The sequence below is a fragment of the Rhinatrema bivittatum genome, chromosome 2, assembly GCF_901001135.1.
Source record: "Rhinatrema bivittatum chromosome 2, aRhiBiv1.1, whole genome shotgun sequence".
Taxonomy (NCBI): domain Eukaryota; kingdom Metazoa; phylum Chordata; class Amphibia; order Gymnophiona; family Rhinatrematidae; genus Rhinatrema; species Rhinatrema bivittatum.
This window is the reverse complement of record NC_042616.1, coordinates 173,085,517-173,113,173: the sequence shown is the minus strand read 5'-3', so window position 1 is coordinate 173,113,173 and position 27,657 is coordinate 173,085,517.

Below are 27,657 nucleotides of genomic sequence, written 5' to 3'. Positions count from 1 at the left end.
ATTTTTTTGGCTTTTACTGTTGCTTTTTCTACTGGTTTGTCCACCTTACGATCATCCGTTACAATTACCCCCAGATCTCGCTTTTCTTTTGTGCTTATAAAATTTTTGACTCCAAACCAAATGCAACCTAAATGCATTAATTTGCATTTTTTTTATATTAAATCTTAGCTGCCAGTCTCTACACCATTCCTTGAGCTTTGCTAGATCCCTCCTCATGTTTTCCACTCCTTCCTGGCTGTCTACCTCATTGCAGATTTTGGTGTCTGTAGAGTATGGAGGCAAAGAAGACACTTGAGGCAGCTTTCATCGCAGGCAGCAAAAAAGGACTGGAGCACACTTCGGCGCTCTCTTTTATTGTACATTCATACAAAGGCAGATGATGTATCATTACATGATTGGCTACTTTCCCATAGCAACAGACGAGTCCTTACACTATTGGCTTTGGCTCAGGGGGTGTGCACGGATCATTTCATTGGCTGCTGAAATCTATACCTCCTGACTTTTGTCCTGCCTCTGACTAGGGAACACCCAGCCCTACTTTCAGGCTATCAGGAATAATTATAAGCCAGAGAAATACATGAAGTCAGGTATCCTCTCCTTGGCAGAGACTTAAGCACAAGTGATGCTTTTATTCAGGCAAAGGTCAGGGAGAAGGGAAGTTAGTGTTTAAACCTGATGAAATGGCTTGCTGGCAAGCGCATATTTCCCACAGTGTCATCTGCAAAGACAAACCTTTCTCGACAATCCTTCTACTATGTCTCTCACCAATATGTTGAAAATAACTGGTCTTGGGTCTGATCCATGAGCACACCACTAGCAATGCTCCACCCCTTAGAGTAGAGTCCATTTACTACGATCTTTTGACGCCTCCCACTCAGCTAGTTTATAACCCATTCACTCACTCTAGGTTCCATATCTAGGGTCCTCAATTTATTTATAAGCATCCTATGCAGAACCATGACAAAGGCCTTTTGAAATCCAAATACATTCCATCTAATGCTCTCCCTTGATCCAACTGTCTGGTAACCCAAAGAAATTGACCAGATTCATCTGACAAGAATTACTTCTAATAAAACCATTCTGCCTTGGATCTTGAGTCCAGAAACTGCTCTATTCACTGTTTTAGCAGTGATTCCATTTATTTGCTCATGAGAGGTAGACTAACCATTCTATAGTTCCAGGCCTCCTCCCTATGCCACTTTTATTAATAGGAACCACATCTACCTCTCACCATTCCTTTGGAATTACTCCTAACTCTAAACAAGCATTGCAAAGTCAGCCAGTTAATCTTCCACAATGAGCACCAATCAAGAATATCTGTTAAGAAATTGTGTTTTTCCTCATTAGCCTCTACATATTCTTCTACATCTCTGAGTCAAACAATGCCACTTTTGCACTTCCTTCTATCATTAACATATCTTAAAAAGTCTTGTCGCTTCATTTTACTGTATTTGCTTAAGTTTCTTCCATTTATATTTTTACATTCCTGACTACTTTCTCAGCTTCTCTTAGCTTTTCCAGATATTGTTGCCTGTCTTCCACTTTCTGTGATCTCTTGTAGTTTATGAATGCTAACTTTTTCTCTCTTACTTTTTCAGTTACTTCTTTAGAAAACCATAGCTGCCATTTTTCCCTCATTCCTTTATTTATTTTCCCAATGAAAAGGTTAGTTGCCCTTATTTCTTCTTTTAGTTTTGGGCACTTTACTTCTACTTCTCCTAGATTTTCCCTTGTAGCTAATGACTCCTTGAGGTACTTCTCTGTTTTAGCAAAGTTGGTTTTCCTGAAGTATTTTAATAATCTGTTATCTTTTGTACTTTAATACTGAACTATATCATCTGGTGATCACTCTATACCAGATGATCATCAACTACAACATCAGAGATAGAAATGCACAAGGATAAAAATGTTGTTTCATTTTTTAATTTAATTATTGGGGTGTTTATTCATGAATTTCATTTTGTTTAATGTTTTTTTTCATTTTCTTTAGTTTACAAAATGAAATAAACATTTTTTTAAAACTAAAAAAATGCATTAAAACAAAAATTGGGCCTCCTAAGGCCACCTGTTCCCACCACCCATCTCTCCAAAATAAACAAATGCTAGGGCCAGGATCCTATCCTGCCCCCATTTACCTAGTCTGGGGGGGGGGGGAGGAGAACCACGGATGAGGCCTAGGCCCAGGCTGAAGCCTCAGCCTTGCGTAGGCCTAGGCTGAGGTAGGTCACCGCAACCTCAGCCTAGGCCCTATGCAAAGCCAAAGCTTTGAGGCCTGGTCCCAATGCCTCAGCCTACGCTTAACACTGGGGCCTAGACTAGATGCTGGGGCCTCAGACTCTGCCTATGTCAAGGCCCAGGCTTTGGCCTGACATCAAGGCCCAGTAGTGTCGTCCACTTCTTTCTTCTTCTTTAAAATGACGACATCTGCTGAGGATGCACCAGAGTTAATTCTTCAGTAGAGGGTGCCATTTTAGTGTACAATGGTTTAAATGACTCCATACACCAAACTCCAGTGTGTCCCTAGTGGATACCATCATTTTAAAGAAGAAGAAACAAGAGGACAACGCAGTGAGGCCTGGGCTTCAGCTGCTGGGCCTGGGCTGAGGCTGAGTCCCTGGCATCAGGCCTTGGTTCTGGCCAAGTCCCTGGCTCCGGGCCGGGCCTGGTGTTGGATCCTGACCTCTGGATTGGGCCTGGGTCCAAGCCTTAGCCTAGGCTGAGGCACATGCGTTGGGACCCAGCCTCCAGGCTGCGACCCAGTATCTATCCTGGCTCTGGGATAAGACCCTTGCATCAGGACCTGGCATTTTATGTTTGCTTGGAGGAGCCAGACAAACCATGCCTGGTTATCCTGAGGAAGTTCGGAAGCTGCCCTATCAGTCCACTAACTGGCTGGCTGGGGTTGCATCTGGTTTGTTTTGGGGTTTTGTATTTTTAGGGGTAGGAAGCTTTGTAAGACCCTTGAGTGTCCCTGAAGAGAGGGCATGGGGAACCCTGTTCCTGGGGCACCCAGATTAAGGAAGATCTGCCCCCTTGTAACCTTTTTGGAGACATAAGAGTGGTGGTAACATGATTTATGGATCTTCTGGATTTTTTGCACTCAGTTGTGGGGAAACAGATTTTGTTAGTAGAACAGGAGGAAGATATTTGCTGCCCATTTTTGCCTATGGAGGAACATCCCTTCCACCTTGGGATTAGAGACATGAGAAAGAGTATGAGAAAACAAGAGAGATCTCTGAGAGTAAAACCATCTGAAAACTAGAGGAACCCCAATCAGAGACTTCACACCCTGGGGAGAAAATAATTTAGACTTTCTGTACCGAGACTGTTTTACTACTGGGTGTGGTGACAAAAAGAAATGTTGATGTTGATGAAAAGAAATAGCAATGATTATTACAATATAAATTATTAAGAAATAATGTAGCTGAGTCATTAAACAGCAAGCAAAAAATTGTTTGCATGAACCCTAAAATTGTATTAGCAATCATTACAGGAAACTATCTTGTTGCAGAGCATGCAGTGCACATAGTAAAATGTAGGAGTGTGCATTCGTTTTGAACGTATATGTAAAACGCAACTTATTTTTTTTTTAAACTTAAAAAAGTGATGATGCGCAACGCATCGCGATTTTCAACTTATTCAACATAGCTATGTTGAATACGTTGAACCTAAATAAACACTTAAACCCCCCACCCTCCTGACCCCCCCAAGACTTACCAAAACTCCCTGGTGGTCCAGCGGGGAGTCAGGAAGCCATCCCTGTATTCCTTTGCGAGGAGCACGTGACGTCGGCATCACGTTGGAGTGACGCGGACGTCACGTGCTTCTCCGCGCCTCCGCTCCCGGACCCCCGTTGAACCCAACCGAAACTTTTGGCCAACTTGGGGGGGTCAGGAGGATTTACGCCTCCCTCCGGGAGGCGTAAATCCCCCGACAAAGGTAAGGGGGGGTTTAGACAGGGCCGGGCGGGTGGGTTAGGTAGGGGAAGGGAGGGGAAGGTGAGGGGAGGGCAAAGGAAAGTTCCCTCCGAGGCCGCTCCGATTTCGGAGCGGCCTTGGAGGGAACGGGGGTAGGCTGCGCGGCTCGGCGCGCGCCGGCTATACGAAATCGATAGCCTTGCGCGCACCGATCCAGGATTTTAGCGGATACGCGCAGCTCTGCGCGTATCTACTAAAATCCAGCGTACTTTTGTTTGCGCCTGGAGCGCAAACAAAAGTAGGCTATTCGCGCTCGTTTTAAAATCCGCCACCAAATGTCCATATTGAACGAAATCGACCCTCAACTTCAACTTATCAACTTATCAACGCAAACTTTTTGTCTGCACATCCCTAGTAAAATGCCCGCACTAAAAGGACTTCTACCTTGTGCATACTCTGCATCTCTAAAACCTCTGCATTAACCAGCCCAAAGTGAAGGGCTGGTTAATACTGAAGTGGCAACTTCCCACTCCAAACACTCCTCCCTCCTCTAACCTCTCAGAATGAAAGAAGACCCCAGTATTCTCCTAATCACAATCAGTATTGAAGTTTATTCTTTTATTTATCTATTCTTTACTTATTTAAACATTTTAACTCGAACATTCATAAATTCCATGGTGGCTTTGTGGAGGACAAATCTAGATGCTTTATTTATATATTTATTTCTACATTATTTCTTAACCACTCTTTCCTAATCGCTATGATGCATACCATAATATCAAAAGAAAATTCATAAAAACATAATAAAAGAAAACAACTCACTATCATCTAATTTGGTATATGGCAATTCAGTTAAACATCCATACAACAAAATGATGAACTCTGCTGAGGAAGGAGGCACTGGAGTTAATTAACTCTGACGCATCCCCAGCGGATGCTGTCATTATAAAGAAGAAAGAGGAGGAAGACATGTTTGAGGGCTGGGCTTCTGCCTCCGGTCCTAGACCTGGGCCAAGGCCTGCTGTCAGTACTTAGCCTCCAGACCACACCCTGTTATTGGGCCTTGGCCTGTGTCTTTGGCCTAAGCTGAGGCCCAGGAATTGGGACCCAGCCTCCAGGCCGGGTCCCAGTGTTGGGCCTGAATCTAGGCTGAGGCTCTGATGTGGGAACACAGCATCCAGATGGGACCCCGGCATTGGGCCTGAGGCCCAGGTGTTGGGCCCTGGCATCGAGCCTTGGCCTGAGCTGATGCTCTAAAATGGGCCTTGGCTGAGGCCAAGGCTGAAGCCCTGGCTTCTGTCATAGTTCCCAGCATTGAGCCTAGGCCTCGAAGCTTGGGGTTTGCTTAAGTCCTAGGTTAAGTTCACAGTGACCTACCATGACATAGGTCTAATCAAGGCTGAGGCTTTGGCCTGGACCTAGGCCTCTTCTTTTTATCCCCCTGGACTGGATAAGTGAAGACCAAGAATGATTCTGTCCCCGGGAGGCCCTGTTTCTGGTAGGGAGGCATTGGGAGACCTTGTTTCTTTTTTTTTAATGCACTTTTGGGGTGATTTTTAATATTTATTTTGTTTTTTAAACTAATGAAAATGAAAGAAACATTAAACAAAATGAAATTCATGAAAAAAAAAAACACCCCAATAACAAAATTAAATAATGAAATGGAATTTTTTACCTCTGTACAACCTTATTTGTTATAAGGCATAAGTGTTCAGGCATTGTATTACATCATATTGGGCCTGCGACTAAAATTGCATGGTTTCTTACTTCATGTAACTGTGCCTGTTGGATACTGGGTACCACCAACAAACTCCCTTTTAGCTGATCTTAAAGCATGGTGAGGGGTTTAAAAATATAGTGCTCAGCTAACCATATATTGTCTTCGGTATTTAGTATCTTATATATCAATATGAAGATATTATAATCGATTTGAAAGTTGATTGGAAGTAAATATAGTGAAAAGAAAATTGGGATGTCATGATCAGATTTAGAATATCTTGCTAGAATTATTGCTGCAGAATTCTGTAGAGGCTATAACACCCAGGGATGGTGACTTTCAAATGGGCTTGCAGGCTCACATGTACACGCATTCGTCAACCCACACCCTGGGATGCACCATTTTATAACATAATCGTGTATATGCACGCATGTTATAAAATAGCCTGAATATGCACACATGTATGTGCAATTTTAAGAGGACCCCCGCCTATATGTGCAAATGCTGCTTCTACTGCATAAGTAGGGGGATTTTAATAGACACACACACTGACCCCATTACTAGTTATCACAGTTTGTTCCCAGTTCACCCAGGTAAGGGATAGAACTTACAAACACCCCTAGTTTAAAAGCCTCCCATCTTCCTTGTTAGTCCCAACCATTAAAACCCTGCCAATCTATTTATCTTTATTTTATTACTTACACGGCCTCCATAGCAGAAGTCAAGTCACAAGGCAGGGGACCCCTCCGTGCACCTGTGTGCGTAAATGTTTAACTGCTAAATTGAAGTGGAAATAAAAAAACACCCTTACCATGCCTAGTTCACGCCCATTCCCCGCCCCTTTTTTGAAATTTTCATTTCTGTGTGCAGCAGGAGATACACACATACTTGGATGGCTTTTAAAATCCACTGGCACACGCCAGCCCGACATACTCGCATTTCTTCTGGTTGTGATGAGCGTTGGGCTTTTAAAATTCACCTTTTAGTGTATTAGCTGCTGGTATTCCCAGGAAAAGCGAATTACAATAGTCCAGCCCTGCGAACATGATCACTTGAAGGATTGTTCTAAAGTCTTCAGGTTTGAGTAGAGGCTTTAATCTCTTTAATACTCACAAATTGCAGTAGCCTGATCTTATTAAGGAGGAGATATTTGTTTTCATGTCTAGTCTCTTATCTAGTTTAACTCTCAGATCACATACATTATGTTCTAGGATTGTGCATTTGTCCTGGTTCGGGGAGCCCGAAACCCAAAGGAATTTTCCCGGGAAAAATTCATTTTCAGGTTTAGTGCGTTCTAACTCCCTGTTAATGCGCACCAACTCCCCGTTAGTGCGCACTAAAATTAAATTTCAGTCTCCCCGAATTTTAAAGGCCCAAACCACAGGAAATATGAAATTTCCTGCAGTGGGCCAAAAACGAAGCCTGAACCAATAGGTTCGGGCCTTGCACATCCCTACTATCTTTCCCTAGAATAGTCTGTCCTGCAAAACAGAGTGAGGGATAATCATCACAATCTGCTTCTTTGTTAAAACAATGAAATCAGATTGGATAAATTCAATGAAAGCTTATTGGCAGATAAGCCATTTCTTTATAGCTGACAAGTATATTTCTAAGTATTTGAAATAATTCTCAATTGAGATCGCGATGGGAATAAAAAAATTGAATATCATCAGCAAATAGTTTGAAATTTAATCCTAATCACCTAAAAGTTTACATAAGGGGGCCATATAAATGTTGAACAATAAGGCTGACAATGACGATCCTTGTGACACCCCTGTCTTCAATATTGCCCAGTTTGAGGATTTATTTCCTATCCTATCTTGAATTTGGTAATTTGCTAGGAAAGAATGGAACTAATTTAACACCAGCCCTGATAGTCCAAATTTTTTCATATATGTAACAAGGATCTCATAGTCTATACAGTATTGAACGCGGCTAATAAGTGCAATACAACCAACACATAACTCTGACCCTTATCAAAACCAAACCACAGTTTATCCATTATTGAAAGTAGTAGTGTTTCAGTAGAGTGGTTTTGCCTGAATCCTCATTGGTTAGGGTTAATGAGATGATTTTCTTTTAGATATTTTGTTAGCTGTTTATTTAAGATCCTGCTTTCTCTAGGATCTTAGCAAGAAAAGGCAGAGATGAAATAGGTCAATTACTTTAAAATTTTGATGCATCTATTGAGGGTTGCTTACACAATGGTGAACTGAGGCAATGTTTAATGGATCTGGTATTTTCCCTTCATTTAATGATACATTTGAAATTTTTGTATACAAGGAGGGAAGTCTTTTCTTAATATTTTTAAAGAATTGGCCAAAACTGGATTAAGAGGGCAGAAAGATAAATTTATTTTAGAAATCTGAGATTCTACCTCACATTCTGATAATAAAGAAAAACATTCCCAGTTTACATCAATCTTATATCTAATTCTAGTAATTTCTACAGACGTAACAGGAAAAATAGAGCATACATTCTTGATCTTCCTTGGAAAAAGGATAAAAACTTATCAAAATTAGAAGGCACTAAGCAGGTATTAGCATCTATGTTATTCTCAAGTTGTAAACAGTTGTGTTTTCCAAATAATTAATATGCAAATTATTATGTAAATCAATAAATGAACCATTTTATGGAAATAAAATTCAATAATATTTACTGTGGGTATTTTGAAATTGAGACCTATTTATGCCACTGGAGGACGCGAGCGTATTCGCCTAATATATTCATCTCCCATAGATAAAGGATAATTAAAACTTCAAATATACATGTATAAAGTGAGATTTTTAAGGCTTATTAGTAGTCAAGTGCTGAAATTCCTTCTATATTTTGCAGTTTTATTATGGATTGAGAGTATCCAATGCTATGGAAATTATATAGCAATAAACATCACATTTTACTTTTTCTCCTCTTCAACATCAGAAAGTGAAGTATTTTATAAGTTGGTTCTGACATCATCTTTCAGTAAATAAACTCCTGCTTAATGAAAAAAACAAACAAACTATAGAGCATCTAAAGAGATCTTCTTTGAATATATGTCAATATAAAATAAAAATTTCATCAACATCTTGGACTGTTATGCACCCCGTCTGCACCCGGCCCACGGTAGCCGGGCCTTCCACTATGCATCGTGCCTCACGCCGGAGCTCAGCGTCCTCGGTGGCGTTGGCCACGCTCCTACGCACGTGCGCGCGGACCGCCCGGCCTCTTGTAGGGCCAGGGGTGGGTCCTAGCTCTGATTGATTCCCTGATATAAGGAAGTCCCTGCTTATACTTCCTTGCCTTTGCATGTGGTTCAGTGCCTAAGGTCATGGGTTCAGGTCCCACTCTTGGTACTTCCAAGAATTGATTTGTGGGTCCCAGCTCATGCATCCATGAATCCAAGAACATTTGTTTCCAAGTTTGTGGGTTCAAGCTACCACTTCAAGAATTCCAAGAATATCTACTTTGACTGGAACCGGAATATCTCTGTCCTGTTCGGCTGCTTGCCTCGGACCTTGCTCCTGTCGATTGGTTCTGTTCCTCTGATGGCTGAAGACGTGGCCCAGTAGGATGAAGATCAAGCACTGCATCGGGTTTGTTCCTTACTAGATTGTCACTGTGTCTGAACCATGTTCCAAGTCTCGTTCCAGGATCCTGCTGTACCAGTCTTGCTCCTGCATCCTAGTTCTCCAGCGTCCTCCTGTTCGTGTACCCAGGTAGTACCCTCGGACTGTCTCTCTGGTACTAACCTCGACCTGCCTGCCTTCTGACTCCAGTCTGCTGCTCGACCTGCCTGCCTTCTGACCTCAGCCTGATCCTCGACTTGTCTGCCTGCCTTGTGACCTCGTCAACTCTGGAACCTGACCCCTGCTTTGCTGATCACTCCTTGGACTGATCCCCGGATTCTAACCTCTGCCTGATTGACCATGTCTCAAGATTCTGACTCTGTTCCTAGCCTTGTCATCACCTACGCTGTTCTTTTCCTCCTTGCTCCACCTGACCTCCAGTCTCGAACCTGAACATGCTCCCCCCCCCTCTCTGTGGGCACACCTGACTCTCATCTCTCCAGGAGACCCTGCGAGGCCCACCTAAGTCCAAGCGGCCTGGGTGCCTACAGGCTCTCCCGGGGGGGACCTCAGGCTTCCAGTGGTGAAGCCCATCCTAGCTTCTGTCTCCTCCAGTGTTCCGCCCCCTGGGGGCAGTGCTTCCTGATCCCTATCAGGGAGCCGTTCTCCACTGCTCCGGGACAAGGGTCCACCCCGAGCGCAACACAGACTATGCCAAATAATAAATGGCATGAAAGTATAAGAACATATGACTTGCAGGCTTACTGTTGAACCATACGTGTATCCTTTTTCCAATTTTAGAAAGAAGTTCTATTTACTAAAATATCCTCTTTCACTTCACTTTTTAACCATGCCAGCAGTTATTTGGCCTTCCTTCTGTCTTTTCTACTGCATGGAATAGTTCTTCTCTGGGTTCCTAGGTAGAAATTGGTAAACAATGTCTATGCCTTTTGTAAACCCTTTACCTTTTTAGCAGCACCTTTTAGTTTTTTTCTATTTTCTTCATTTTATCAAAGTCTCCTTTTTGAAAGTTAAATGCTAGAGCAGATTTACTTAATGTTTTCTCTGCATCATTAACTCAAATTTGATTGCATTATGATCACTGTTGCTGAGAGGCTCCACTACCTTTACTTCTTGCACAAAATCCTGCATTCCACTAAGAATTAGGAATAAAATGGCTTCCTTTCTCGTTGGCTCCTGAACCATCTGCTCCATGAAACAATCATTTATTTCATCTGGAACTTTGCCTTCCTAGCATGTCCTGATATAACATTTACCCAGTCAATATTGGCGTAATTGAAATCTCCCATTATTACATTGCTGCCAAATTTGTTAGCTTCCCTAAATTCTCTTAGCATTTCATCTGTTCATCTTGTTAGGTGGATGATAGATTATTCCTACTGCTATATTCTTCCCCATCACACATGGAATTTTCACCAATAAAGATTATATTGTGCATTTAGTCTCCAGCAGGATATTTATCTTGTTGGACTCTATGCCATCCTTAAGATAAACCCCCTGCCCCCACCAAGTTAATCCACCCTATTATTTGATTTAATTTAAACCCTGGTATAGCACTATCCCACTGGTAATCCTTCTTCCACCAGATCCCTGTGATGCCAATTAAGTCTTCCTCTTCATTCAGTGCTATACAGTCTAACTCTCCCATCTTAATTTTTAGCCTTCTGGTATTAGCAAACAGGCATTCAAGGTAATTTGTATATGTATATACAACTTTATTAGCAGTTGACAGAGATAATTTAGAAAGTTTGAACTCAGACTGTTCTTATAGGAAAATAGCTATTTATGCTTTTATCACTATTGGAATGCCCCAACTATCCTGTTATTTTAGTATCTTTTGAAGATACCTCCCTTTGAAAGATGTACTGCTGAACAACTGTTGCTTTCCCCCTTGTTTTAATTTAAACGCTGCAGTATCTTCTTTTTGAAGGTTAGCACCAGCAGCCTGGTTCCACTCTGGTTAAGGTATAGCCCATCCATTCAGAATAGACTCCCCTTTGTCCAAAATGTTGCCCTGTTCCTAACAAAACTAAAGCTTTTTTCCCTGCACCATCATTTCATCCACACATTGATGGGGTGCACAGGTGCACATTGACGTGTGTGTTGGTGCATTCCCAGGGATGAGTCTATTTAATAACATACGCGCACATACGCATGTTTGTAAAAATAGCCTAGGTACACATATCTGTGAGCCTGGACCATATTTTGCAATTGGACGATCACAATTGCGCACATCTGGTTATTACCTGCACAAGTGGGGGAATTTTATAACCAGCTCATGTCTATGTCATGACTACTTTCACCAGTTCATCCACCAGTTTACCCAGTGTAGAGCTAGGGCATCCAAAACCCCCTGGTTTAATAGCCTACACTCCCCCCAGTTATTCCAGATCCTTCAGTATGGCTGTTTGTTTTTTTTTAACTTACACCTCCTCCATAGCAGAAGGAAAGTTATGCAGCACTGGACCTGGGCACCCACACAGATGCTTAAGTGTATTTGCGCACATATGTATTGGCCCCACCCCAGAATGCCCATACCCAAACCATGCCCACACCACACCCATTTTTGAATCAGAGTGAGACATTTGCGCAAGTAGCAGGCTTTTTAAAATCTGCCCGGCGTGCACATCTCCCAATTTTCTTGCATGTCGGGCTTTTAAAATTCACTTCATTGAATCTCCTGAGCTCTGCCTGTCTCTGGTGTCCTGCATGTGGAACTAGGAAATGCCCTATTTTGTTTCAGATTGTTTTCAAAATGAAACAAGTTAAATTTGAATGAAATTTTGTTGGAATATCATTTTGTTTTGAAAGCCTATTAAAAAAAAAAAAAAGTGGCTGATCGGGCCAAGGCTTAGGTCTGAAGCTAGGGTCTTGCTTAGGGAATAGGCTGAGACCCAAAGCAGGGGTTCTGTCCTACACCCAAGAGTGACTCTAGCATCTTGGCCTAGGCTCAAAGGTTCTAGGCCAAGACTCTGGCCCAAGGCCAAGGCCTAGGCTGAGACCCGAGCAAAGGCCCACTTTTAGGTAATTTCCCGATGAACCCCCCATACTTACTGTGTCCTGGCCCAGTCCTGACACGGGGTCACCGGCCTGAACCCAGACCCAACACTGGGACTCGACCCAGAAGCCAGGTGCAGATGCCTGGGCTTCGGCATAGGCCAGGGACTGGGTCTAGGCCTGTTGCCATGGCCTGGCCTCGAGGCTGGGTCCCAACATTGGGGTCTCATCCCGGATCTAGAATTGATGCCTGGGCCTGGCCCAGAGGCCTGGGTCCTGATGCCTGAGCCTTGGCCTAGACCCAGGCCTGACTCAACAGACACTGGAGCAATGCCCAATTCCATGCTTGATGACAGAACCTGGCATAGAAGCAGGATCCAAAAGCCTGGCCTAAGCCAAGATCAAGGCCAAGACCCAGGCTCGATGAATGGCCTGGCCCAGAGGCCAGGTCCCAACACCTGGGCCTCTGCCTATGCTAGGGACTGGGCCCAGGCCTGTTACTGTGGTCTGGCCTGGAGGCTAGGTCCCAACACTGGGGCCTCATCCTGGACTCATAATTGATGTTGGGGCCTGGTGTGGAGGCTGGATCTTAATGACTGGGCCTCAGCCTAAGCCCAGGCTGGATGCAGCAGCCTGGACCTGAAGCTGGGACCGGACATTGGAGCCTTGCCCAATTCCAGGCCCAACACCAGAGCCTGACTCAGAAGCCAGGCTCCAAAGCCTAGGCTTTTGCCTATGCCAAGGCCCAGACCTAGGCTTGGAGCCTAGGCTTTACAGATCCTCTTCAGTGTCTTCTTTCATCAGTTCTTCTTCACCAACGGATGCCATCTGCTGGGGTTGTTGCACCGGAGATAATGAAATCTGGAGCAACTTCCCCAGTGGAGGGTGCCATTTTGATGTACAGTCATTGGATTAGTTACATCAAAATGCTGCCCTCTGCTAGGAAGGGTGTGCCTCATTTAATTAACTCTGGTGCATGACCCCAGAAAACAGCATCAGTTGGGCAAAGAAGAGGTGAACAAAGAAGATAACAAAGCGGAGATCCAAGGCCTGGGATCTGGGCATCAAACTGATCCAGCTGGCACAGACACCTAGGTCCAGTCCAAAGCCTCTGCCTTGCTGAGGCTTAGACCCAAGAAACAGCAAGGAAGGCGATCCAGTAAAGCCGTGAGGAAACAACACAGGTGGCGATTCACTGAATCCCTCGAAGGCCCTGATTACACGCCACTGCCCACTGGCATTCTGTTTGTTTCTTATTATTGAAATGGCCAGCAGGTACCGTATGCCTGGGCTCCTGCAAGACTCAAGGAGAGCGGCTCAGGCATAAACGAGTGTTTTCTGATCTGAAGAGACTGGTGCATGTGAGGACATAAGTACAAAGAAGGGCTGCTTTCGTTTGCCTGCGTGCAGAGTACTGAGCGAATTGAAAGGACACCTGACCGGTTCCAGGGATCCTGCTGCTGCTTCAGTGTGTCAGCACAAGAGGTATCCAAAGAAGGGGCAGCATCATTTAAACTAAAGATAAAAAGCGTGGCGTGGCCAGAACAGCGCTGGACAGTGGGCCCGAAGCAGCCCCTGAGGCAGCCACTCATTGTGGCGAAACTCGGCCAGAGTCGGGCTTCCTAAGAATAGTTGCATATTACACGTCTCCACTAATAAAGAATTGGAAAAGACTTCTTTGTGGCATCCACCTTTTTGTTGCTGAGGCTTAGGCCATGGTAGGTCAATGTGACCTCAACTTAGGCACCATTCAAGGCCCCAGCTTGGGCTGGGGCCTAGGCATCATCTGCAGATCTCCCCCAGACTGGGTAAGTGAGAGCCAGGGAGGATCCTGGCCCTGACATTTTCCAGGTGATAGGGATGGGTGTGGTGCTCGGGAGGCCGTGGGTGGCCCCATTTCTTTTTTTTTTTTCAGGTTTTCTTTTGTTTCAGGTTTATTTTCTTTCTTTCTTTTTTTTTTTAAACTAAAGGAACAAAGTGAAAATTACACAAATGAAAATTCATGGTGAAAAAACCCTCCAAAAATAAAATGAAAAGCAAAACAAAAATTTTCCCTCTTCCCACTCCTAGCATTTATTACTGCTGAAACATTATTCCATTCTAGAAGCAAGTAAGGAATTAGTTATTGAAATCATTTTCATTTAGAATTCATTTTAAAAGCTCTATTCTTGCTGAAATGTTTTTGCTCGCTGCTTACATTAGTGCAGACCTTGTTTTTCGTCAAAAAGTAAGATTTAGTGCATCTTATCATGGATGTGAGCCTTTGGGCTGTGGCATGGTTGACAGGTCCTAGAGGCGGACCATGCCAACATCTGGTGGACTCGATCTTACTGGGATAAGAGCTGGAACTTCACCTGTAACAGTCCTTTCCCTGCAGGTTGAGCCCTTGGGTTCCAGGGGACTGGCAGGGCTTAAGTGAAAGTCCCGTAAGCAGGGGTCAGACAAAGTCAAAATTTGGGCAGTGGTCAGGGCTGGCAGCAAGGAGACAGTATCTAGGTCCAGGCCCAGAGTCAAGGCAGGCAGCAAGTAGAAAGTGTCCGAGTCCAGGCCAAGGGTCAGGGCAGGTGGCAATCCAGGAGCGAAGTCAGAGATTCCAAAGCAGAAGTCAGAACCAGAAAATTAGACCAAGACAGATTGGACAAGGCAGCAGAGTATTCAGTGTCTGTAGCAGAGGTCAGTACCAGAAGTCAGGCCAAGACAGACAGGACAAGGCAAGGTACAGGCTGGGGATACCAACAAGGCAACCAAGACAGGACAGGGCAAGGCAATGAGGAGGCAAGAAGCAACAAGGAGGCAGGGAGAAGTGGAACCAGCAAGGAGACGAGGAAGCAAGGCACAAGAACAAGAAGCAACATGCACAATACACTGTGGGGCCCATATCATGGGAGAGACGTGCAAGCACATCTAAAGTTATCGAGCTAAATTAGCTGGTTACATCTAAAAATCAGCTAAGTTAGGCAGATAACTTTACCTTGCCCTGGAATGCCCCCAGAATGTCTCTTTCTTATGTGGCTAGATTTTACCTAGATAATGACTGTTTAACCAGTTGCCTTTTTTCCACTAGCCAATTGTCTTTTGTCCACAATGCAAGCAATTAGTAAATTTCAGAGATGTGTGCAGTTAGAGTAGCATAAGTGTTTGTGGAAAGTGGCTAGGCCTGCAGTACTAGTTCACAACAAGGGCATGTGTTTTTATTCCATTAGTAGTTTCATTAGGCAGGGATTATACTATGGTTGAGATATTACGTATGGTGTCTCTGTCAGCATACCTAATTGGGGAAATAGGGGTCTCACAAAACTATGGAATCCTGTGGACCTTTCAAAAGGAGGATTGGCATTATGATGTGCATGTGTAGAAAGGTTATTGTTGTCCAGGTGGAGGCATATCCACCTGGACAACACGTTTTGTTATTCTGTCCTTTCTTAGCTACCTCTTACCCCCTTTCCCAGTTTCTGACTCCCCTGTTAAAATGTAATTTCTAAGCTTAACCAGTTTTACTGTAAACCAGCATGATGTCCACAACTAATGCCGGTATATAAAAATGTTTAAATAAATAAATAAATAAATAAATAAATAAATAAATAACCAACGAAGCATTGGGAAATAATGGAATTCAGGTGTTATGAATCCCCAAGCTACAGGACTAGTTCTGTTAATTCTTTTGCTCCCATGTTTCCCTGAAAATAATCTCCAGGGGAGGAAATTTGCAAACCATTGAAGATTGTTGCCTTCATGTAGATCACCACTTTACTTGTCATAGTACAGTTATGGGTGAGGGTTATAGTGTTAGTATGATGAAAGTGAGTTGGCTTAATGGAGTAAATAGTCTGAATAATTCCTTATTTTGGGCATATATCTGGTGCCATTAAGATATAGCATAACAGTTTTAATCCATTTGAGTCCAATGTAGGGCATGTCTGCTTGTGTTCCTACTCATTGCACATACAGGCACGATAATGGAAAATACCGGCACTGGGTGACATTTGCAACTTCAAAGATAGTTTTATTCAGTGTCTCAAGGAGTGAAATAAAATGACCAGAAGCTCTCTTTCTACATTGCATCCATATCCAATAGGGTTGGGCATTCAGGAGAACAAATTAGGAAATTAGACAAAATTTCCAGTTTCGTTTCATTTCGTTCTCAAAGCAAAATGATTGAAAATCTGATGAAATTTCATCTGTTTTCAAGTTTTGTTTTGAAAATCACAAAAAATACCCCCTCACCCATTGGACCTAGGTCTAGGCTCAAAATCGTGGCCTCACCTAGGGAGTAGGCCAAGCCCCAAACAAGGGCCCCCACCCTATGTCTGAGCACAACTTCGGCACCTGGGCCTAGTCTGAGGCCTAAGGCCAAGGCCTCAACTAGGCATAAGCCATGACCCAATGCAGGGGCCATGGCCTATTCCAGAATATGACACTGGGGTTTCAGCCTAGGCCCTGGCCTGATGCCAGGACTTTGGCTGACACCCAGGCAAAGTACTTACCTGATCCAATGCCCCAGAGGCTGGGTTCTGACCCCTGGGCCTCAGCCTGGACCCAAACTTGACACCAGGGCCTTGGCATTGGTCCGGAGACCGAGTCCCAATGCCTGGGCCTCAGCTTAGGTTAGGGCCTAGGCTCAACCCTGACACCATGACACTGCCCAGAAGCTGAGTCATGACACCTGGGCCTTGGCCTATGCCAGGGCCCATGCCCGAGTGCAATGCTGGGGTCTGGTCTGGAGAGCAGGTCCCAATGCCTGGACCTTGTTCTGGACCCATGCCCAAAACCAGGGCCTGGCCCGAAGGTCAAGTCCAGATGCCAGGGCCTTGGCCCAAGGTCAGGCCCAGGTCCAGAGCCCAGGCCTCAGAGCTCCGATGGATGCATCTCCTTCTTTCTTCTTGAACTGATGCCATCCTCTGAGGTCATGCCAGCAGTGCCGTCAAGTTCCAATAGGCTAACTAGGTGGTCACCTAGATGCCCAGCCATTAGGGGACAGCAAAGAGCATACATGTGGGGCCACGAGTAGAGTCCATCCCACTCACAGCCAAGAGGAGTAGAGACTCAGCAGGCCACGAGCAGCAGAGGGGGGAAGGGGCAGGCACAAGGCAGATGGTTCACCTAGGGCACCTAATACCCTTGCACTGGCCATGCACACCAGAGATAATTAACTCTGATGCATCCTCTCCAGCAGAGGGCACCATTTTGATGTATGGCAGATTAGCTTTGAGGTCTTGTTCCGATGTATAGGCCCAAGCCGAAACCTCAGTCTTGCATAGGCCTTGGCCACAGTAGGTCACCATGACTTAGGCCTAGGCCACAGTAGGTCACCATGACTTGGGCCTAGGCCTCGTCTGCGGATTCCCCCCAGACTAGGTAAGTAAAGATCAGGGAGGATCCTGGTCCATTTTTCTGTGTGGGGGCAAAGGAGGCCTTGAGAGGCCCCATATTTTTTCTGGTTTTGTTTGGTGGGGGATTGTTGTTTGTTTAATTTTTTTTAACTAAAGAATGAAATAAACATTCCTCAAAATGAAATTCATGGGAATACAACCTCCTAAAATTAAATGAAAAATTAAACAAAATTGAAGAAGTTGGTCCAGTTCATAGTCAAAGTAATATAAGAATTTGTAAGGTATGGGTATGTCTCCAGTATTAATCCATTAATCAGAAAATCAATCCAAGGAAATGCCATGGTGGGGCTCTAAATCACCATATAAGGCAATAAGCTAGTGGTGCCAAAATATGCAGCAGTGCTCTGAAAAACTGATAGGTTTAAAGGAGTTCCCACCAATGAAAAAAGTCATTGACGAAATGCATAATTTTCTGGCACTCAGAGGTCTATTCTAAAACCCAAAGTACAAATGAACTGAATTTATCAATATAAGCACAGGATATAGAGCAGACCATGGAAATAAGGTTGTCAAAATAGTAAGTAGTTTCTGAATGCAAATCCGATGCAAAATGATGATTCAATATCAGCCTTGATCAGCATGGCACTGCCATTGAATCACTTGATGATATTTAGCATATAATCGAGAGATGCAAATTGGACCAAGCATAACCGGATTCATATAATTGTTTACCAATTCACCTTCAGGATGCATCATATTATGAATGAGTCTGAAGTTGTCCTTCTCCTTTTTTGGCACAATTCCCATGTATGTTTTTCAAAGGTCCCACTGCCTTCCCCAAGGCAGTGGGACCTTATGCTGGCAGAGGGAGAAAGAACGGTGTGCATGGGCTGATGGCAAATGCATAGGGTCATAGGGAATTGAGTAACCTAGTGAAAAAACATCCATAATTAATTTTGTCATTTCTCATGTTGGATATTTGTTGAACATAGCTTCAAGCTTGACCAGGGATAGTTCTAATGCCATTATTGGTGTGATGTGACTGGCAGCCTTGTCTGTATCTGTTCCTGGGTCTCCTACATTGAAGGAAGAGTTGAGGGGCGCTACAGCGGGCATAGGTATGTTAAAACTTGCATTGACCCAAGTTGTATTGCTTACAGAACTCTGTTTGCAGCTTCAATAGTGCCCTGACTGGGACAGATTAGGCAACCTCTTGGAGTTTAAATGCCTCTAGAGGAGCCATAAATCAATAATTCTATTGTGCCATGTGATGGATCAGTCCTCGGCCATGCTTTTCCTGAACTTAATATTGTAGTTCAACCACACCCACCCACCAGAGTGCCTGCGTGCCTGCATGGTAATATCTAATTACTATACCAAGTATGGACTCAGTTCAGGCTCTTTTTCACAACCACGCTCATGAATATTTAACATCAAAGATTCAGTTACTAATAGATTTATATATGTGGGGCTTCTTTTCTTTTTTATCGGTCCCTGTGACCTTATCTTTAGAATCATCATTCCCTCCCTCCAGGTCCTTTATCAGAAGAGAGAAAATGTCAATAAATTATTTCTGACTAAATTATTTTCTTTTATTTTTTGGGACCCATCTAAGCCAATGTATTGTACCCTATGTATAGTATCTTCTACAGTGTGGACCATGACCCATTTTTTGCAGGGCTGTTGCGTGTCTTTTAATCCTTACTACCTTCCTTTGTGTTACATTTCTATTGTCCCTACACTTCCTTAACCCCACCTCCTTTCTTTGAGGATTTTTTTTCTTCTTAAAAGCCTTGAGCATATTTTGCATAATTTCAGCTAGTGCCAACAATGTGTCACTAGGCTCAGGAAAGGAAGAGTCAGAGTCAGATTTATTTATTTATTTATTTATAACTTTTTTATACCGAGGTTCAGGTAACAGAGTTACTAATCACTTCGGTTTACATTCCAACATCAAACGAACAATGACATAAGATATGTCTTACAAAGAACAAGGAGGAAACAACTTGGAGACAAAATAACTTGGTAGGACAGGGTGTAAAGGGTGGGAGAAACTGGACTAGAGGGGTCTAGAACCAACTGGAGAGGGAAGGCTGACTAAGGGAGGGGTAGAGGGAAAAGTGCTACTATGGCATATTTGTTAAATATGAGCACGGATACATATAGGTTTGCCCTAGGTGGAGAACAGTCCGTGGGAGCTGTGGATACAGAGTATTGCTAAGGGAAGACTTGACAGAACAACCAAGTCTTGAGTCTTCTCTTGAATGTGATTGGGCATTGTTCTAGCCTGAGGTCAGGTGGGAGTGAGTTCCACAGTTTGGGACCAGCGGTGGAAAGAGCTCTTTTTCTTAATGTCGTTTTGATAGGTGGGGCATGTAGAGTGCCTCTCTGTGCTAATCTCAGCGGACGGGAGGATGTGTGAGGTTGCAGAGGCATCTTGAGGTCCAGCGGAGTGATGTTGTGAATGACTTTGTGGATAAACATTTATTAAATATCACAACACACTCACCTGTGTAGACACTTTAAAGACACAGGTGAGTGTGTTATAATATTTAATAAATGTTTATACACATTGTGAATGTGTGATCTCTCTGTTGTGTGATATTACTATAAGCAAATCAGGGAGTATTTGTAATTGTGACCCTCTGTATTAATTTACCTATCTGAAAGAAGGGCATGCTTCAATTCTCCCTGCTTATTTTATTTATTTTATTTATTTAGATTTATATTCTGCTTTTCGCACTTTTTTCAGCGCTTCAAAGTGGATTATATTCAGGTACCGTAGGTATTTCCCTATCTCCAGAGGGCTTACAATCTAAGGCCTGGATTCATCATTCTTCACAGAATGATGAATCCTGCGAAAATGGGGGGCGAAAGGGGAGGGGGCAGGCCTGCGAAAGCCCGCAGCCTTCGCACCACAGTGGTGCGCCGGCTGCCAGCTTTCGCACTGAATAGCGCCACCGTGAAAGGTGGTGCTATTCGGCGTGCTACTGCCGACAACAATGTTAGTAACATTATTGCCAGCAGCAAAGCCACCGCCGACTCCGCCCCCTCCCTGCCCCGACTCCTCCCCTCCCCCTAATTTGCATTATATCACATGCGAAAAGCCACCATCGCCTTAAAGGGTCATGTGTCCAAACATAGCTCCCCCCAGAAGATGTAAAAAAGTCACCAGGGGTTTTCTTAGAACCCCTTCCTCCAATCACCGTGGCTCTGTCAATTGAGGCAGCCCGGTAAAAAAAAAAAAAAATAAATAACAAAATTGTAGAGCACAACTGTATGATAAAGACCCCCTCATCACACACCTCCTGAAGTTCTCAGACCCCCCTCCCAAATAGTCACACCCCTACCCCTGCCCCTATTTCCATAAAAAAAAAACTAGGCTGGTAGGTCCCCCTTCACCCCCAAAAGTCAAAATAAATCATTGGTGACCCAGTGGCTTCATCACCTCAGCCCCCCCCCCCCCCAGACTCCCCCCTCTCCCTATACCTTAAAATCTCCATTTCTGCAAAAGTAGAGAGCCCAGGGCACTCCTTAGCCTCGGGTCCAGTTAGCAAGATCTGGGGACCTGGACCAAAGCCTTGTGGCCATGGTCCAATAAGAAGTCATATAAAGAGAATATTTTATAGTTTCTGATTGTTAGAGGATTAGATCCACTGCGTTTGAGGACTTTTTCATAGAGGGGCGGATTTTCATACTCCGCGAATAGGCCTACTTTTGTTTGCGCTCCAGGCGCAAACAAAAGTACGCTGGATTTTAGTAGATACGCGCGGAGCCGCGCGTATCTACTAAAAACCTGGATCGGCGCGCACAAGGCTATCGATTTTGTATAGCCGGCGTGCGCCGAGCCGCGCAGCCTACCCCCGTTCCCTCCGAGGCCGCTCCGAAATCGGAGCAGCCTCGGAGGGAACTTCCTTTTACCCTCCCCTCACCTTCCCCTCCCTTCCCCTACCTAACCCACCCACCCGGCCCTGTCTAAGCCCCCACCTTACCTTTGTCGGGGGATTTACGCCTCCCAGAGGGAGGCGTAAATCCCCGCGCGCCAGCGGGCCTCTTGCGCGCCGGGCCGCAACCTGGGGGCGGGTACGGAGGGCGCGGCCACGCCCCCGGACCGCCCCGGGCCGTAGCCACGCCCCCGTACCCGCCCCCAAAATGCTGCCGACTTGCCCCGAAAACGCCGCGACGACCGGGACCGCCCCCGACACTCCCCCGACACGCCCCCCTCGGAGAACCCCGGGACTTACGTGAGTCCCGGGGCTCTGCGCGTGCCGGTAGGCCTATGTAAAATAGGCACACCGGCGCGCAGGGCCCTGCTCGCGTAAATCCGGGCGGATTTACGCGAGCAGGGCTCTTAAAATCCGCCCCAGAGAGCATTTTAATCATTTGATATGTATGAATGATGGAATGGTGTTGAATGTGAGTGATTTAATGTATTAATATGAGGTAATGTTATGTCATATGGCTTTACATCTAAGATGTTTTAACAACCAAGTATATAGTAGGGATGTAGTTATTTAAATACATGGACAACTGATATTTATTGTCTATTGCATTAAAGAATATAGTGTAAAATATTCTTGGAATCAAGTTACTATTATGTATAGTATGTGAGAATTAGTAAAAGTAATAACATATAAATTAATAACATTATTGTTGTAGTGTATTGAATTCTCTCATTAGATGTTTTCTTAGATGAACTTGAGAGAACTTAAGTTTTCCTTCATGTATGTAACAAATTTCTGTGTCAGCTGCATTATTTTATTTACATAGGATTCAGTATACTTGAGCTATTTTGCATGGATTTGCAAAATTCATATATTCAAATGTCATGCGAAGCAGATCAATGTAATAGGAGCAGGTTTCCGGTGCGAATATCGTACATCGGCGTGATAGGGTTCTATCGTGTGATCTACGCTGTTTAACGTGCATCATAACCCTCTAACGGCTTAATAAATCTCCCCTTTAGAATGTGAGCCCAATGGGGATAGGCAAATACCTACAGTACTTGAATGTAGTATGTTTTGAAGTGCTTAAAAAGTGGGAAAAAAATCAAATAAAGAAGGAAATATTGATATGGGAGAATTCAGCTTCTTTATCTCTTTCTGTGTTAGTGTTATTCCATCAATACGAAAAAGTTTGTCTTTTCTACCTAACACATTAGGGGTAGATTTTTAAAAACAGCGCGATCGCGTACTTTTGTTTGCGCAGCAGGCGCAAACAAAAGTACGCTGGATTTTATAAGATACGCGCATAGCGGCGCGTATCCTCTAAAATCCTGGATCGGCGCGCGCAAGGCTGCCGATTTTGGGCAGTCGGCGCGCGCCGAGCCGCGCAGCCTGCCTCCGTTCCCTCCAAGGCCGCTCCGAAATCGGAGCGGCCTCGGAGGGAACTTCCTTTCGCCCTCCTCTCACCTTCCCCTCCCTTCCCCTACCTAACCCACCCCCCCCCCCCCTTATCTTTGTTCCTAGATTTACGCCTGCGAGAAGCAGATGTAAATCTACGCACGCCAGCGGACTGCTGGCGCGCCGTCCTCCGACCCGGGGGCTGGACCGGAGGCCTGGACCATGCCCCTGGGCCAACGCCACGCCCCCGGTCCCGCCCCCAAAACGCCGCATCCCGCCCCCGAAACGCAGTGTCATCGGGTCCCGCCCCCGACACGCCCCCTTCGACAAACCCCGGGACCTACGTGCGTCCCGGGGCTCTGCGCGCGCCGGCGGCCTATGGAAAATAGGCGCGCCGGCGCGCAAGGCCCTGCTCGCGTAAATCCGGGCGGATTTACGCGAGTATGTATATACTACTTGCACTGTGATGTGTAACAGTGAGGGGAAAAATGGTCTGTTTAGATGTGTTCTGGGATAGGGCTCAGGAGTCTGTGCACAAGTTAGCATTTTAATTTTGTAAGTGGTGCATGCACATTCATTACCCAAGTTATCTGTACACTTTTACACCTGTTAATTAAGTTGCAGAAGTGCATTTGCACTTCTCTTTTATCTGTGTTTTTTTCCATGGGAGGTCTGGGTTAAGTGGTGGGGGGGGGGGGGAGAGTCAGGTTGAGGTATTGAACAGTCTGAGTGAAATGGTGGAGGTGTAAGCCAGCTGTCGATTGCCAGTTCATGCACAAGTAAGGGTTTCCGTAGACGGAATGTGAGCATTCTTTATAAAATGCATGCCGCTGTGCATAACTCCGAGTTATTATGTGCATGTTACAGTTATTACATGCATAAAATATTTATGCATACTTTAATAAATTGGGTGGAGAAACTATGCTTTTACTGAAACATAAACACATACTTTCAGGGCAGAAATAAGCAGTGTTTTATAACCTGTGCTGCTTATACTGCAGTTTGTAAAATACTGCTGTAACCTTAGACAAACCGACTAATGAGCATAAATGCTGATTTTCACAGACTCCTGAAAATTACCCTTTTAGGATTTGCATATGCATTAAAAGTGCATGAGCAGTATGTATGCTATATTTGAGCAGGGATACTAAAAGATTAAGTGCCATTTTAACACGCAAGCTGAAACATTTTTAGAGGGAGATGTAGAATATAGGCCCTTTATTTGAAACTTGGCAACTATGCTTAACTGCTCAGCTTTGAAAAATTTTCAAACCCTTTGATCTAGTGTTCTTAGATAGTTAGTGAGATCATTCTAAAAATTTCCCTCCCCAGGCACTTTGAAGTTTTAAATTTTAATATGCATTATTCTAAGAATTAATATTAAAATGATCCTCTGACATAAACATGAACAATTTTATCAGTCCTGCATTGTCAACATAGGTTCAAGAATCAAGTTTTTTTTTTTTTATATTGACCGTCGAAATATTTTTCTAATTGCTAAGTGAGAAGGGAATGGGAGTGTGACCTTTCCTAAGAAAATGGCTAGACCATTGATTTCATATTTAAAAAGTGATCATATTTAAAGCTTTTGCTGCAATCACATACCTCCTGCAGAGAAGAGGGGATAATATGGGCAGCACAGACATTTGGCCTCTCTGCGCACCTGCATTCTTCACAACCAATGTCACCATACGTCATCCCCTCTATTAACAATAATGACGAAGACCAGTTTTGAGAACCAAAAAGGCTGCAGATTTTATTTTAAAAACATAACAACCAACATCTACCCGAGCCATAATAAAAAAACAATCTTGCATCTAAAACTGCTCCAAGGGTCATCCACCACTTCCCAGCAAAATGTTTCAACCCCAGGCCACCTGGCCTATAAGCATCCAGCAGTGCCTGCTGCCTCCCCTGTGAGGCCCCCACCACATCTCAGCAAGGAGCCTCGCACAAGATGTAACTGCATCTAGTCTCGCCAAACTCATAGGATTCTTTGTTACCAACTGTCCATGCCCCCCACCAGCCATGCAGTCAATACCACTCAGCCCATAACCAGCATGGGTACTTTTGCCACCCCTACGATGCTGCAACAAGCCAGAACACCATACAAGAGAACAATCAGAAGGTGGGTGGGAGGGAAGCAGCTCAAAAGGCAACAAAAGGCAGGAGATAATCACATCTTCCACCTTTTGTAGTCCACATGGAATTCCCCTTTTTTCCTTGGGCGGCCACCACTCACAAAGCACAACAGTCTTGGCTTTATTTGAAATGCACCATAAGGTGCCCCGCCCACAAGGCTTTAACTGCTCATAATAAATTGCCATACTGGGTCAGCCCAAGGGTCCATCAAGCCCAGCATCCTGTTTACAACAGTGGCCAATCCAGGCTACAAGTTCCTGCAAGTACCCAAAAACTAAGTATTTCCCATGCTACTGATGCTAGTAATAGCAGGGGATATTTTCTAAGTCACCTTGAGTAATAGCAGGTAATGGACTTCTCCTCCAAGAACTTATTCAAACCTTTTTTAAACCCAGCTACACTAACTGCCCTAACCACATCCTCTGACAACAAATTCCAGAGTTTAATTGTGCATTGAGAGAAAAATAACTTTCTCCGATTAGTTTTAAATGTGCTACATGCTAACTTCATGGAGTGTCCCCTAGTCCTTCTATTATCTGAAAGAGTAAATAACCGATTCACATTTACCCGTTCTAGACCTCTCATGATTTTAAACACCTCTATCATATCCCCCCTCAGCCGTCTCTTCTCCAAGCTGAAAAGCCCTAACCTCTTTAGCCTTTCCTCTTTAGCCCTGGAGCAGGGCCTGGGTTTAAATACCCTGCCGGCGTTTGACATCACTCTAGGGGCCGGCCGTGGTTTCCCTCCCCTGTCTCTTTAAATTTGGATTCTTCGTGTGCGCGTATCCAGTGGGCTGGGCCAAGGCAGAGAGCTTGGCGGCATCTCCCTCGTGGAGACGCTGCCACGGAGAAAGGCCTGTGCAGGCCTGAAACAGCGTCGGGGAAAGCGGCTGCTTGTCGGGGCAGACAGCGAAGGTAAGAGCCCAGTCGCAGGATCACAACAGTATTCAAAGTGCAGTCTCACCATGGAGCGATACAGAGGCATTATGACATTTTCCATTTTATTCATCATTCCCTTCCTAATAATTCCTAACATTCTGTTTGCTTTTTTGACTGCCGCAGCACACTGAGCTAATGATTTCAATATATTATGCACTATGATGCCTAGCTCTCTTTCCTGGATAATAGCTCCTAATATGGAACTTAACATTGTGTAACTATAGCATGGGTTAGTTTTCCCTATATGCATCACCTTGCACTTATCCATATTAAATTTCATCTGCCATTTGGATCCCAATTTTCCAGTCTCACAAGGTCCTCCTGCAATTTTTTACAATCTACTTGTGATTTAACTTCTCTGAATAATTTTGTATCATCTGCAAATTTGATTATCTCACTCATTGTATTCCTTTCCAGATCATTTATAAATATATTGAAAAGCATGGGTCCTACTACAGATCCTTGAGGCACTCCACTGTTTACCCTTTTCCATTGAGAAAATTGTTCATTTAATCCTACTCTCTGTTTCCTGTCAATTAACCAATTTGTAATCCACGAAAGGACATTGCCACCTATCCCATGACTTTTTAAATTTCTTAGAAGCCTCTCATGAAGAACTTTGTTAAATGCCTTCTGAAAATCCAAATACACTACATCTACCGGTTCACCTTTATCTACATGTTTATAAAATTCTTCAAAAAAGTGAAGCAGATTTGTGAGGCAAGACTTGCCTTGGGTAAAGCCCTGCTGACTTTGTTCCATTAAACCGTCTTTCTAAATGTTCTGTGATTTTCATCTTTAGAACAATTTCCACTGTTTTTCCTGGCACTGAAGTCAGACTAACTGGTCTGTAGTTTCTCAGATTGCCCCTGGAGCCCTTTTTAAATATTGGGGTTATTTTAGCCATCCTCCAGTCTTCAGGTACAATGGATAATTTTTTATGTTAGCTTACAAATTTTAACTAATAGATCTGAAATTTAATTTTTTAGTTCCTTCAGAACCCTGGGGTGTATACCATCCAGTCCAGGTGATTTACTACTCTTCAGTTTGTCAATCAGGCCTACCACATCTTCTAGTTTCACTGTGATTTGGTTGAGTTCATCTGAATCATTACCCATGAAAACCTCCTCCGGTATGGGTATCTCCCCAACATCCTCTTCAGTAAACACTGAAGCAAAGAAATGGTTTAATCTTTCCATGATGGCCTTATCTTCTTTAAGTGCCCCTTTAACCCCTCGTAATAATGACACTGAAGGTACAATCTATTTTTTCTTCTAATATCAATGTTCCATCCACCCAATGAGAAAAATAATTAATTAAACAATATCATTCAATTTTTTAATTAGGTCAAACACTTTACAAAATGTTATACATTTTACAAAATTTATAATGAATCTGACTATACAATAAAAACTATCTAACTCACACATACCATCACACATTCATGCTTCTTTAAAAAACCTCAGAAAAATACCTGAGATATGGAAACATGACCCATATTATGAGTGAACATACCAAAAATGGTTTAACTAAACAAAATTCTCACAACATATATTATTCCCATTTACTTTTTTTTAAAAACTTCTTCCATAATATAATCCCAACTTTTCTGCAATGTTCTCCTATAGCCACTCTTCTGTCAATAATGTTTTTATGCCATGTTTTCCAATGAAAGTTGTATTGCAATGTTTCTTACTTCCAGCGG